General features: G+C 34.6%; 3 long non-coding RNA genes across 4 annotated transcripts; 2 read left to right on the top strand and 1 right to left on the bottom strand.

The window, feature by feature from the left end:
• Positions 1-1,787: 1,787 nt before the first annotated feature.
• Positions 1,788-4,611, top strand: LOC125384787. Its single transcript, XR_007223559.1, has 3 exons — positions 1,788-2,534; positions 2,618-2,864; positions 4,423-4,611. It is a non-coding gene; the product is annotated as an uncharacterized LOC125384787 (long non-coding RNA).
• A 164-nt stretch (positions 4,612-4,775) lies between these two features.
• LOC125384786 lies at positions 4,776-6,590 on the top strand. Of its 2 annotated transcripts, none has more exons than XR_007223558.1 (4): positions 4,776-4,949; positions 5,604-5,728; positions 6,197-6,284; positions 6,443-6,590. It is a non-coding gene; the product is annotated as an uncharacterized LOC125384786 (long non-coding RNA). The 2 variants fall into 2 exon arrangements; XR_007223557.1 differs by having other exon boundaries at positions 4,777-4,949; positions 6,197-6,289.
• A 3,910-nt stretch (positions 6,591-10,500) lies between these two features.
• Positions 10,501-11,122, bottom strand: LOC125387238. The gene is made up of 2 exons (XR_007227824.1): positions 10,982-11,122; positions 10,501-10,863 (listed from the first exon to the last, which is right to left on the bottom strand). It is a non-coding gene; the product is annotated as an uncharacterized LOC125387238 (long non-coding RNA).
• Positions 11,123-14,742: the final 3,620 nt, after the last annotated feature.

Here is a 14,742-nt window from a genome sequence, read left to right as displayed (position 1 = left end):
CTTTTCTAAAAAAAAAAACTCATTAATCTCGATATAATAATAAATACTTTTTATCGATTTCCATTTTTCCATTATCCTCTACTTAATTCCCAAGGATGTCAATGAGAAACATATTAGGTTGTTCCAAAAGTCTCTGTCTGTTTTATAAGAAAATGATAGATGCACAACATTTTTTCTTTTATATTATTTTATTGAATTTTGTATGGTCCGTTTTCTACTAATAGAACAAAATGGATCATAATGTAAAACAAAAAATGATGTGCATCTGTCACTTCCTTATAAAACGAAAGAAACTTTTGAGAAAACCCAATAGAATGGGAATTTTCTCGTGGACACATAACATTAGAAAATTGTACACAACTTTTATTTAAATTCCTTCGTACGATCTCTGTACAATATTCTTTTATTAATTATACCTTAATTTTCTTTTTATTTTACTTTAATTTTTAAGTATCCTCCGATTGGTTTCCAATTATTTTGATTATTTTGCAGGAAGCGAACAATTTTAACGATCGGCATATTTTTCGATACTCGTGAACAAGAGTGTACAACCTGGACGTTTATACACACTCACATTTCTCTCAAACGCACAAACATCCGCATTCCGTTTATAATACTAAAATTTCGCTGGAAACAAGGAAACGCGAGATCAGGTATCTACTAAATCGCTTAAACTATATAGTTTATACCAGCGCATTTACAGCTGTAACCAATTAACGTAATTACACTGCCTAAATGAAAGCATTCAGTTTATACTCGTGCATTCTGTTCTTTCAACAGCATCCTGGTAATCTGCGTGTTATCATTTTCGTAGAAATCGAGAGAGCTTAGGTTGAATGTAGATCCGACATCGTCAAACGGAAAATTACAAAGTTCTTGAATTCCTGGAAGGTTCTAACGGGATATAGGGTTTTGTTCCAATGGAAAACGCATATTCGTTTCTAGGAATCGGTTTTAATTAAATTTCCACATCCGTGAACAAAGGGATATGATTTATCGTGCGATAGCATATAATGAAAACTAAGGCAAAGAATGGAATTATTTTGTTTTCGTAGAAAACGTGAGACGACATCGCCTTGTTAAGAGGAAATAAAACCATTCCAGGAAAGAATAACGATCGTCGTTAAGCGTAATGTAATTTCTTTCTGAAGAGTCATACTAATCTATCGCCCACGCGTAATGCCTCGATGCTAAGCATCTCTCATTTTGCATCTCGTTCGTTGCCATTCATCTCGTCGTGTAAAACGCAAATAAAATGGAAAGAAATATTTTTTATTCCAAGAAGCAATTATTCAAACAACAATTTATCAACGGATAAGAAAATCAGAAATGTCCCTTTTAATATTTTTAAAATTAATATTAAAACCATCTTTCTCTTCTTTTTTACACTCTTACTTATCTGAAATTCTTTATCTCCTAATTTCGATAAACCATTTTACAAAACGTAGGCTATTGTCCGTTTTACGTTTAACTGTTATGAAATTTTGCAGTCCATTTACGCATAATCTTGCGAGTAAAGTACATTTTGCCAAAAGTAATCGAGCGACTGTCTACTTTTGAACAATACTGTACCCAACAGCTACTTACAGTGGCTACAAAAAGTATTTCTGTATTATTTCTACTATTGTGTTTATCCCAGCGTGTTAATCAATTCTATTAATTGAAAGCATATTAATTGTCCTCTGTCTGCAAAAGCCTTACCGACATTTACACGCTGGATCGTTTAGGATCATGCAATATCTGTTTACGTTCTCGTGTTTTAAAAACTGTGCTCAAAAATTCTTGAATACTCTTGCAAGTTGCTAGAATATCTTCCAATAATTTTCATATCGATACATGTGAATCTTTTTAAACGAAGCGGAATCTAAGCAAAAATATGAAGAAAGTGGAAAATCGCTTAAAGTCACTGGTCGAAAACCATCCACTATGCAGATGGACAGATAAATTTCGCGTCACTTGATAGTACTATCGTATGACTACGAACTATTGACACTAGTTGAAAGTGAAATGTAACGGCTGATGAAAAAAAATTGAAAAAGATAGAGATACGTAAGTATTAGCATTAGGTTGGCATAAAAGTTTCTTTCGTTTTGTGAGGAAATAATAAATGTACATTTTTTTGTATCATATTATTGTATTGAATTATGTATGATCTTTTTGTAGTAATAGAATCCATTTTATTTTATTCGTACAGAATTCATTAATAATAACATTATATTTCCTTATAAAACTAAAGAAACTTTTGGGACAAACTAACGCATATAAATACCTTTTCACAGCCACTGTATAAGATTATAAAAGATACTGATATACAGGATATTGTTAGCTGTAGCTGCACAGCCACCACGCACTCAGCATCGCAAATATCGAAAGCCCTGAAGAAAATTTGAAGAAGAAATGCTGTAATTTTATAAAACTGAATTCTAATCGACGAGACGAGTAAACGTGTGACAGATATCGTAGAATAGAAAAAAAAGTGTGTAATAGGCAAAAAAAGAAATGTTTAATATAAATTTTACTTAGAATTCATACACGTAAGTAGATATGACTTTTCTGCCAATCACTCACTGTGCATTATCTGACATAATTTATCTCTCGTACTTATTCTTTCATCCAGGCAAAGGAAGCTGTCGGAACAGATTTAATTCCCGTTCATTAGATTCGTCGCCTTACTGAATACGATATTCTCGAGTTCGCGGTTCAAGGGAAAGCAAAGAATTCTGGTGGGGTCGAGAGCAACGTTCAAGATGAAATCCTCGGCCCTTGTTAAATCGTCTCGGTCGGGGTCGAACAATGCGTTCGCCAGCATCCTCGTTTCTCGGTGATTGCACATAAAGCTGCCATTATTAGAACTTCAGTGAGCGGTAAGCGCTGGTGCTTTTTCCAGTCTCGCGTTCGCGCTTACTCTTGCGCACAATTCGCCGCTGCAATCGCGTGCGTTTCCAGCCGCGTTCATCCGTCCATGTGGCTGCCAGTCGTAGCACGAAGCTCGTTCGTCGCGTTTACTCCACTTTTTTCATCGAAAAATTTTATCCGGAATATCACGTTCGACTCGACGACCGATTAATTATCGTATTTTACTTTCACCGATGGTGCATCATTTTCATGGGAAACGTTTAAATTTCCACGTGGTGCCACGTGATGGAAAAATTGGCCACCGGTTGCTGCACGACGCTCCTTCGTCGCGTTTATTCCACCTCTTCGGCGAAACGTTCCATCCGGAACGTCGCGATCGACACGAGATCGAAATTAATTATATTCTACTTTCTCCAATGGTGGATCGTTCTTGCGCGAAAGAAAAATTTTAAATTCCTACGGCACGTGGTGAATAAATTGGCCACCAGTTGCTGCACGACGCTCCTTCGTCGCGTCTACTCCACTTTTTCGTCGAAACCTTCTGTCCGGGGGTATCGCGATCGACCCGAGATCCGTTCGATCGTCTTATCCTTCCGTCCTTTTCGCGAAAGTCGTTCGAATTTCTGTGACGCGCGCGTGGAAAATACTGGCGCGAATCTTCGAGTTAGTGAGAATCTTTGGCTCGAATTTGATGATTCGTTCGCGTGGGAATCGCACGGCGAGCCGTGCGATTGTCGCGATCGCTCTTATCGCTCGCTCTACTTACGTTCCGCTTCGTTCTATCGACTACTAGTTTGCTGCATTCCCGGTTACTTCACTGGTGGTGAATCGTTAATCGACGCGAGTTACCGCCGACGAGTTTGTTACGATACGCAAGTACAGTGGAAAAAGGAGTTTAGCGAAACAGTTTCGTAAAGCTAAACGATTGGACGAATCGAAAGGAATTGGAAGTCGTTCTAAGAATTCTGTTCGAAGACAGCTTTGAGAAGGCGAACGGCGATTGAAAAAAGAAGAAATTGAAACACGTGGAAGGAAATCGAGAAACGTTCGAATTCAACGAGGCAGTTTCGTACGCCTAGAGACGATGATCGAAGGAAATTGAGAAAGATTCGTCTGTATTTTAAGATTCTGTATCAATTTGGTATAAATAGGTCGAGCAAATATTCACGGTTAATCTTTTCGATAAAGCACTACCTACAAAACCACTGCATTCTATGATTTCATTTCATCTCTGGTGTACCGTAGAATCGTTCCCTTCTCCATTATACGATCGATTAAACAACACCCTGTGTATTAAAACCAACGATTCATCTTCGTATTACTTCCGCGCGAGCTACGTGATAAAGCGCGAGACATTGAAAATGTTAGAACGCGAGAGTATCGTCGCATCCGCGTCTATATGACACGGCGTTACATGACAATGTAACGTATATGTCGTTGATACGTTCCAGTCTGGTCGTATTTACAATTTCAGAAATTTTGCAACTATTTTTTCATTTTATCCGTAACGAGAATAGCGAAGATAAGACAGGCAAACGTGGTAAAACGTTGATAATTCGGTTACAGGGAAATCGAATAAATTTGAAGTTGAAGAAAGTAAGAGAAAGTCGAAACGAAGCAAACGCGATTCCTTAAGCCACGATGTTCAGGGATTTTATAATCTTTCCGGTGACGTCTTCGACGTGGAATACCCAGAAGCTGAGAAATTGATTCTGTACGATGAAAAAGACGATGTCTCCACAGAATACAACGATACAATAGCGGAAGAATTATCGATCGACGTAAATCCTGTTGAGAAATGCTCAGTTGGTATGACCGCTAGTTACTAAAAGGTTACTAGGGTTATGTTGGTACGACTCCTAACGACGCTCTTTTGTCTTGGGAGTCGACCACGTCTTAATTGCTAAGACGCATTGGGAAAGATTAGGCGTTTGCTGTGTGATTTGGTGTTTTGTATAAGAGAGAAAATAAAAAGTGTGATAACCAATCCGAGTGGATCAGCTTGATTATCAACCCCAACCTATATAAAATAACAAATCCCGAGGAAATTGGATACTTCTCTGGTCCTAAATGGCAAAGGAACAGATTATCAAGTAAGTCAAATATTTTTCCAAATGCCATTCTTGTACAATCGTTGCTTTTCTACTTACCACGTACAATATAGCGGTTAATAAATTAACGAATCATCGAATATTACTGAAAGAAAGAAATTGTACTGATATTCCAATCTATCGTGTACAAAAGTAATAATAACAGCATGTAATATAAGAATAGCTTATCTTCAGCCTTAAAAGGAACTCGGTTTACAATTATTCTCCCTATTGCGTTCCACTCTCGCTTGATCTTCTACACGTTCATCTATATTTCGCTGTTTTTAATTTATTTTATTATTCCCTGTCTATTACACATATGTATATTGTCCATTGCACGAATCTTTATTTATCTTGCCTAATTTAATGTAAAAAAATAGAAAAATAGAAAAATTTGCTGGAGGAATACGTTTACCAAAATTTGTCAAGAATTTTAAAGAAATTTGCAGGATGAAATTCACGGTGATACCGAATTGATATTTTTGAAGTTATACTTTTGAAATAATTATTTATATCATAATAATTATTCCATGAATACTTGCTCGTAGATATTAATTTATGCTTTTAATAATCATGCGTTTAAGCTATCAAGTCGAGTCGAGTAGACTTTCTAATTTCGTGGAAGATAAGTCGATTTCTAAGATAAGTCATTTCTAGAGAAAAGACCAGCTGCTAAGGATTCGCCGCCACGATGGCTAGAGCTTGGAATAGCTGCTGATTACTCCGTGGTAGATTTTCATGGAATTCGAGTACAACAATATATCTTGGCTCTTTTAAACATCGTAAGTAATACCAAACGAAATTCTGTTATTATATTTAGATATAGAATACCTCCTCCTACATATGTACGCAAGCAACCGGGAAACATAGGGCAGAGTTATGCGTATCTCTGTATTTTCAAGGTACGCTACTTGCTTTCAAACATCTCGATCGTATACTCGGATGGAAGCTCTGTATTTTCTGTTTACATTGTTCAAAGCTTACACGTATCTTTTAAAAAGTTCAGCGAATAATTTATCCGTAATGGAATTTTGTAATCGATTAATTTCAGCCATTCGGTAATTGGTTTTCCAATGCTGTTGAGATTAATAACGTACATTTCCTAAGATAAATATAACGAATAAAATTAATTTTTTAGGAAAATTATATAAGATACGATGTATTTACGAGAGTTTTGAATAATAATTTATTTGTAAGGCTGTAATACTGTTTTAACGCCTGTTACATTTTCGTACGTATTTTAATCCTAGGTCAGTGCAATTTACATGGATCCATCGCTCGAATCCAACATGATTCTAGTGATCGTACGAATGATTTTATACGCGGAAAAACGAGACGGTATGGTAAGCGATTTCCATTAAATTAAATCATTTAAGTAAAGTAGTAACTATCTGAGATACGCATATGCGAGTGTCAATTATTTTATTTTCTACTTATCTGTACAGTGTATGGTATATAAATTATATAGGTCAAAATATCTGCGCATGACGTTTTAGGTCGATAAAATGCAACGAGTTCCATTTTGTTAAATTGGACAACCGTGAACGATCCCTTGTCTTTGTTGCAACTACGGGAAGATAGGAGAAACCTATCTTCCACGAACGATGCCCCCCGTCAACAACCTCCCCTCAAGGACGGCCAGCATCTCTTTCAAAACGCCGATATGGAGATCGACCAATTAGCAACAGCGCTCATTTCCCTCACTTTTGGAACAAAAGCTTTCTTTGACGAATCCGAGGATCTCATGTCCTTAGACCCACCCATTATAGTTTTCCTCGACGGCATCGTCGAGACGGAGAGTTACTCTCCGGTACGATCTCGACGACGATTCAAGTAACTATCGGATACGTAGTGATTGCCCCACGCATTAACATTGAGTACAACTTAGACGCTAAAGAAGAGTAGAGTTCGTCATTCCGTTGACCGTGGATTCGTTATTGAGCCTAGGATCATCGTCATTAGCTTCTCGAGTATCAAATTATCGCGATTACTTGTCCAATTCCATCATGGTCATGTTTGCACTGGTAAATATCTCCTCTATTGCATAACGATCACGTCTAGCGCCAATAGGGATTCGTTTCACGCCCTTAACCCTAACTCTAATCTTAACGCCAAACCGACATATATATATATATACATACATATATATATTTTATACATACATACATATATCAATTTTTATACACACAATTATACATATTTATATATGTATGTATATATATATATATTTATATAATATATTACAATCATTTAATAAACTTTCATTTTCATTTAATAATTTAATAAACCTTCGTCCCGCAAAGGCAAATAAATTCACGCATAACATTTCTCTTCAGCGGCATTGTTCTAGGATTGTATTTGTTGAAAGATGGATAGCATTAAGCGCTGGAATAAAGAATGACGAATCGTTATTCTTTAACCATCGTACTTAAACACATATTTGTTGAGCTACTTGTATTTTAATCGAAGTCTAATATCCTCCATCTGTAGGCGTAAATATTACTGCCGTTGTTAATGTTATTTAAGTTTGACTACTGGAAAGGACATTTAAGTTTGAAGGCAGGCAAGTCTACTGTTCTTAAAGCTGACATTTAGACATCTAAGATTTTTTATGTCTTTATTGACAAAAATATATTTGACTTTGCATATCTAAAATAAAGGATTTGCGTTATCTAAAATAAATAGATCATCTTTCTTTAGAAAATTCAATGTGGTGAAATTAGGATATGAGATAAAAGAAATACTATGCATATGATTTGATTGAAATTTTGAAAGTGTATAGACCCTGTTTTAGAAATATGAGTATTAATTCGGTAGACTATAAATTTATATTACAAAATTAACTGTTTTCTACTTTTGTTGTACTTTTCTTCTACTTTCTGGACATTTTATTGAAAATGCTGGAGATTTTAAATCAGTAATTAATAAAGTGAATTCATAAAATAACTTTTAAACGCATTGCTATCTAAAGTACAAATTCTTACGTTTTTAAAAATATATTCTTATAGTTATTGTATGTAACGTACTTGAATCTTTACGTGTATGGTTAAAATATTTTGTCCGCATTTTATTCAGTCATTTAAAATATCAAAGCAAACTTATTTCAAGTGAAAAATAATCCTTATTTCTATAAGCAGTATTCATTAAATGAATACTCATAATCCTAAAACATCCTTTCTATGTTGTACTAGATATATATACAATTAAAATGTGTAATAATATGAATGATAAACTAGTTCGAATAATTATTTTGCTTAAACGTAAGTTAATTGAAATCAGATGAATGTTATACACGCATTATACCGTGCATTATGAACTATTGATTGATTGATGCTCATATTTAATTATTAACGAGAAAATTAGAAAAATCAAATTGAATTTAATCTGTCCTTCTTATATTTATTAAGGTGAGTTCTGGGACTTGAAACACTCGAGATTAGAAATTTTGATTAATGTTTCACATTATCACTGGACGCTTGTTGTAATATCTTTTGTACGAGATACACTATACATACACAAGATCAAAATGGAATTTCGAAACGGTCGTATCTTTCAACAAAAATCTCTTTTATCTTTGATCCTCTTCATAAAAATGCAATTCTCCTTTACAGAACATCATATAACATTTATTGTACGATATATTGTTCCAATATATTTCGAAATTTTCAGCTTCGAATCTTTGTTTAATTATACTGTAGAATTAAATATCATGCGTTATTTAAATATATAGATAGACTAAACTTTTGTCCACATTTATTAAAGCTGTATCAACTGAGATGTTTAAATTTGCGAAATTTCATGGACTTTTATATTTAATTTTTCATCATGAATCCCGCTTTGCGATACAATACATATTAGATTTATAATATCTTAAATTTACAGTACCAATGCTGATTTTATCCGAAACTATTTGTTTGCAAATGATATCTTTCTTCGTTGGAATTACCCTTCACTTATAAATTAATAATTATTAACATTGAACAGTATTGTTAAACTTCAATAAAAATAGGATCGATAACTAAATGTTAGTTAAAGAAACTTCCTATTACAGGTATAACAAATCATATTGAATTTTGTTTAGAAAACAATAATAAAAATTGGTGTCTTTTTGTGAAAATAATTTACAGCATATCACTCGACTTATTCATATAAGAGATATTAGTTTGTTTAAATACCCTGTTGCACCCTTTTATTCATTTTCAACCCAATTTTTTCACAACATTAAAAAATATTTTAAGCCTGAAAAAAAATATGAAAAACTTCTTATTAGCATGATTTCATGCTAAACATCCTCTTAAGATATTATAAATCTTTCTTGTTTACTAAAACCAGAGCCTAACTGAAATATACGAGTATCGCAACAGGATTAATCGTAATACATGATTAAATACAAGCAATATGTAAGCTATATTTTTACTTTTTACTTCAGAAATAAATATTTCACGAGCATCGTCTTTAGCTTAAGGAAAATAAACTTGTGAAATTTAATTTAAAGCTTCGTAAAACATGGAAATGTTGCAGGATAACAAATCAGGAAAGATATATTAAATAAATCACAGTTCAGGTATCTATAACATGTGATTCTCTTAACAAATCTGTTTCATTCATCAAGCAACTGCAAAATTTCCGTAAAATCAGAAGCGGTTTCACAAATTATAGGCATTCGTAAACATGATAGATAAGAGTTAGTATCGCGGCGTTTTAGAGTATCTATGAGCGTAATATGGAAAGTAAAAAGATGTATAATAAAAATAGTTCACTTTCCAAGCTATCACTAACATTGTAACGAATTATTATACATATAACGGCTCACGAAAGTACTCGGACGCTTACAGAAACTTTCCATGAATATTTTGTTGAAGCTTTTCATGAATTTCAAGATGCATTAGGCTGTCTCAAAAGTTTCTTTCGTTTTGTTCTATTACTACAAAATAGATCATACATAAATCGATAAAATAATATAAAACAAAAAGTGTCGTGCATCTATTATTTCCTTATGAAACGAAAGAAACTTTTGAAACAAATGTAAATAGGAATTATAAGATGCTTATTGATTACCATCGGTATTTGGACAGTTAATTATGTATTGTATAAATAAGTCACAATATTTTTAGTAGGAGCATTTTTACCCCTAATCAATCATATGTTTAAAAATACTCTTTACATTGTACATTAGTTTTTTGCTATGTGTACGTCTGCAATAAGCAACTTCTAGCTTCCATATATATATTTCCAAATTAGTCTCAATTTTTACCGGTGTAATCATGATAGACACGTCTCGTTACATTGAAGTGAAGTGAAGAAAAACACTAACACACATAATATATATTGGCAAAAATCTTCTATCTAATATTTTCGTCAACTACTGTATACACATTTATTAGATATTTGTGTGAGATTAAAATCGACAGATACGATAAAAGAATATTGTAGAGGTATAGCAACAAGAAAGTACAAGGAAAGTATAGCTCGTTAATTTGAATTACATCAGATTGTCAGTCATCTATTAGGTCGTGTTAATCTCTGAATAAATTCTTAAATAAATAAGTGTTAATTAAACGAGAGAAACTTAGCATTTATTAGTATTTGTGCTTCTACATTACATAATGAATAGGTCTTTTAGGGAAGAAATTCTTAGATAAAGAAGTGTTAATTAAACTAGAGACACTTAACATTTATTAGTATTTGTTCTTCCCCATTACTTCTTGAATAGGTCCTTTAGGGAAGAACAGAGAGACGGTTCGCTGAATTCCGTCTGCTTTTGGTTCTTGCTATTCCAAAACAAATTTGTCACTTCACCTGACATTGGTTTGTTCGGAGATACCGAGGGCTTTCCGCTCGACCCGGAAGCCCTCGGTATCTCCGTATCGTTTCCCTTCTGCGCCGTTAACATCTTCTCAATTGCGCTACCAAATACCTACGGACAAAATTGTTCTTATAAATTTATGAATATTATGTGTTTACGTATTTGAATGAAAATTTTTATGAAACGAGATTTCGCGTTAAAATACGTAATAGTAAATACGATAACTTACATGTTCTTTTTACCAAGATGAAAATGTATATGTAAATTTACTTGATGTATATGTAAATAGAAATATTTATATGTAATATTTATATGCTTGTATTTAAAATATTTTCATGCTTAAAGAATAAAGGTCATAATGTTATAAATATTTAAATCCTTGCACCTCTCCTTTATCGCGTAAGAAAGAGAAACTAAAAGTTTCACTCCAGAGAATGAGCTTCGTTCTAAAACAAATCAAATAACATATATTCAAGTATTTAACTGTTATTTAATATTCCTATATTATTAATATAGATGAGAAGTCGATAAGATAGTTTACAATCATTAAGTACATTATCGCAGATCCACCATCAGAGATCAGTAATATTAAAATAAAATTCATATTGGATTAAAAGTGTGGTTAAGTTGGGGCTAACCCCAAATTTGCAAATTTTGACCTAAGTCAAAAAGTGGCCATTTTTGCACCTCATCGCGAACGAAAACTTCTTGTGCGACGTTTAAGAGAATTTATCAAAAAAAAGAAAGAATTATTAGCATTTATACGAAATGTTTTTTTTTTTTTTTTTATTTATTTATTAAAATTCACAATTTGTCCAATTTGGACATTTGGTGGAATTTTTTAACGGTTAAATTAGCATGTTGGTGGCTACCCCCAGCGGGGTACCATCCTCGTGTTTCTTAGGTTATGTCCTTTATAAGGTCTGCTGGGTGCTTCCTTTTTAGTCTTCTGTCCATATTTGTGATTTTGTATGTTTCCGCAGCTAGCCGGTTTATGTGTGTTGCTATTCTTAATTTGTATTTCTCGGAGTATCTGTTGATTTCTTCCTTGACCGTTGGCATTCCCAGGTCCCTTCGTATATCTTCGTTTCTGACGTACCAAGGTCCGTTTACTATTGTCCTGAGGATTTTAGCCTGTATTACCTCTATTTTGTTTATATGGCTCATTGCTGCCGTCCCCCATAGTGGTATTCCGTACGTCCAGATTGGTTTTATGATCGTTTTATATATTTTTAACTTGTTTTCTGTGCTTAGTTTGGATTTTCGGCTTGTTAGCCAATGCATTTGTCTTCTTGTTTTCTGTATTTTTTCTACTATTGATTTGATGTGTAGTTTCCAGGTGACTTTTTGATCTAAGTGGAGTCCTAGGTATTTGACATGCTTTGTTTGCGTTATATGCGTGCCGTTCAATAGGATGTTTGGTGGTATCTTTTTCCGTAGCGTGAATGTAATATGGTTGCATTTATTGGGGTTTGCTTTTATTTGTTTTTCTTGTAGCCAATTTTCTATTTTTACGATATGTTCTTGTAGTATTTTGACTGCCGTTTCTGGGTTAGTATGCCTGACTAGTATAGCTGTGTCGTCCGCGAATGTCAATACTGTGCTGTTGGTAGTTGTTGGTATGTTCGCCGTGTATAATGTGTATTGTATTGGGCCTAGGACGCTTCCTTGTGGTACCCCGGCCTTGATGTCTTTAACTTGAGAATGTGTGTCCTTGATTTTTATTACGAAGGTTCTGCAGCTTAGGTAGGATTTTATTAAGTGGTGTATTTGCTCCGGGAATTGTTTCCTAATTGTTTGTAGTAGACTTTCATGGTTAATTTTATCGAATTCTTTCTCTATGTCTATAAAGAGGGCTGTGCAGTATTCCTTGTTTTCTAGTGCTACTATTATTTCGTTTATAAGCCTGTGCATTTGCTCTATCGTGGAGTGTTTGTTTCTGAAACCAAATTGGTGATCCGGTATTAGTTTTTTTGTCTCTATTATTGGTTTTATGCGGTCGTATATTATCTTTTCCAGTATTTTGGAAAATACTGGAAGCAGTGATATTGGTCTGTAAGATGCAGTCTGGTGCGGGTCTTTGCCTGGTTTATGTAACATTTTGATCTGTACCAATTTCCATGGTTTGGGGAAGTATTGAATTCTTAGAATTGCATTGAATATTATTGTTATTAGTCTTATTGCTTTTGGCGGAAGGTTTTTCAAGATTTTACCATTGATTAGGTCGATTCCTGGCGCTTTGTTGTTTTTTGTTTTATCAATTATGTTTCTAATTTCTTGTGCCGATATTTTAGGTATGGTGTATTCCTTGTCGGCTGTGGTAGTAGTGGTTTGTGGATCCTCCTCCGTATGACTTTTGAGGTTGCTGTTGTTGATAATGTGTGGTGTGAATGTGTTGTAGAGGTGGTTGGAGAATTCTTCAGCTTGTTCTTCGTTGCTTCTTGCCCATGTGTTATCTGCTTTTCTGATTGCCGGGACGGGTATTATTGGCTTCCTTATTTTTTTCGTGGCTTTCCATAGTGAATAGTTGGTGTTCTCGTGTGTGGAGAGTGTCCCTATGAACTTTGCGAATTCGTTATCGTTGTGCTCCTTTATTTTGTTTTTTATTTCCTTTGCAAGTTTGTTTAAGTGTTTTTTGTTTTCTCGGGTTCTGTATTTTTGCCATTTTGCTTTTGCTTTTCTTTTTTCTTTGATTTTGTCGAGTATTTCTTGCGGGATTGTTATTGTCTGCTGGTTGGTTCGGGAGTAGTGGTTGTCCTTGCTGCTTCCTGAATAGTTGCTGTAAATGTTGCTACTGCCTGTTCTATGTGTTCAGGAGTTTTTAACGGGATGTTGCAGTTTATTTTGCTTTCTATTATTTCTTTGAAAGTTTGCCATTTGGTGGTTTTATTGCATAGTGTTTCTGGTTTGCTATAGTGAATTGGTTTGTTTCTGTATTCAATTATTATGGGTGTATGATCGGAGCTGAGCTCGAGGTTGGGTGTTATTTTTAGTTTATTTGTGTTTAGTCCCCTTGTAACTGCAAAGTCCAGAAGATCTGGTTTTTTGTTAAGGTCAGTCGGCCAATGTGTCGGTGTTCCTGTGGATAATATATTGAGGTTATTATTTCTAATGTATTTTTCCAGTGTTCTACCTCGAGGTGTAATGTTTCTTGACCCCCAAAGCGTGTGCTTTGAGTTGTAGTCTCCCGCTGCGATGTATTTGTCCCCTAGGTCCTGGAAGTATTCTTCCCACATTTGTGTTGTTATTTTGTGTCGCGGAGGCACATATACTGCTAACAACTGGAAGTAGTTGCTGCTAGTTTGAACTGTAACAGTGGTTGCTTGTAAATATTCTTTGTTAACTTGGCTGTGTAGATAATGTTTGATATCGTTTCTGACTATCACTGCTGTCCCTCCGTGAGCTTTTCCTGAGGGGTGTTTGGTATCATATATGGTGTAGTATGGTATTTTCAAGTAGCTTTTTGTAGTGAAGTATGTTTCTGAGACAAGTAGTATGTCTATATTGTTATTGTATATGAATGTTTTAATTTCGAGGGCCCGTTGTTGCAGGCCGTTTGAGTTCCAGGCTGCTATTTTTAGAGTGTCCGTTTTTATTTTTTGCTTAGCACGTTTGTAATTAGTTGTAGCATGACTGTGATTTGTTGAGTTTGCTGTTTTAGAACTGCGTTTTGTTCGCTTATCATTCCGGTTAGCATTTCGGTGTTCTTTATGGATTGTTTGAGCAGTTCTTTGATTTCTGCAGTGTCATTGTTACTATTGCTGTGGTGTTGGTTGTGTGTATGTGTTGATTGGCTGGTTATTTGGGCATAGCTTAGACCACCAATGGTGTTGGTGCTGATAGGTTTGGTGTTTGTAGCTTGCTCTGTACTTGGAATTATTTCAGGATTTGTGCTGTCCTGTTGGGCTTGTGTGTTAGTGATTGTTCTGCTTCGTAGGGGCGGGAACAGTTTACGTTGTAATTGTTTTCTTACTTCACATCCTTTATAGC

Source organism: Bombus terrestris, chromosome 3, assembly GCF_910591885.1.
Source record: "Bombus terrestris chromosome 3, iyBomTerr1.2, whole genome shotgun sequence".
Lineage (NCBI taxonomy): Eukaryota > Metazoa > Arthropoda > Insecta > Hymenoptera > Apidae > Bombus > Bombus terrestris.
This window is presented reverse-complemented; position numbering and strand designations above follow the sequence as displayed.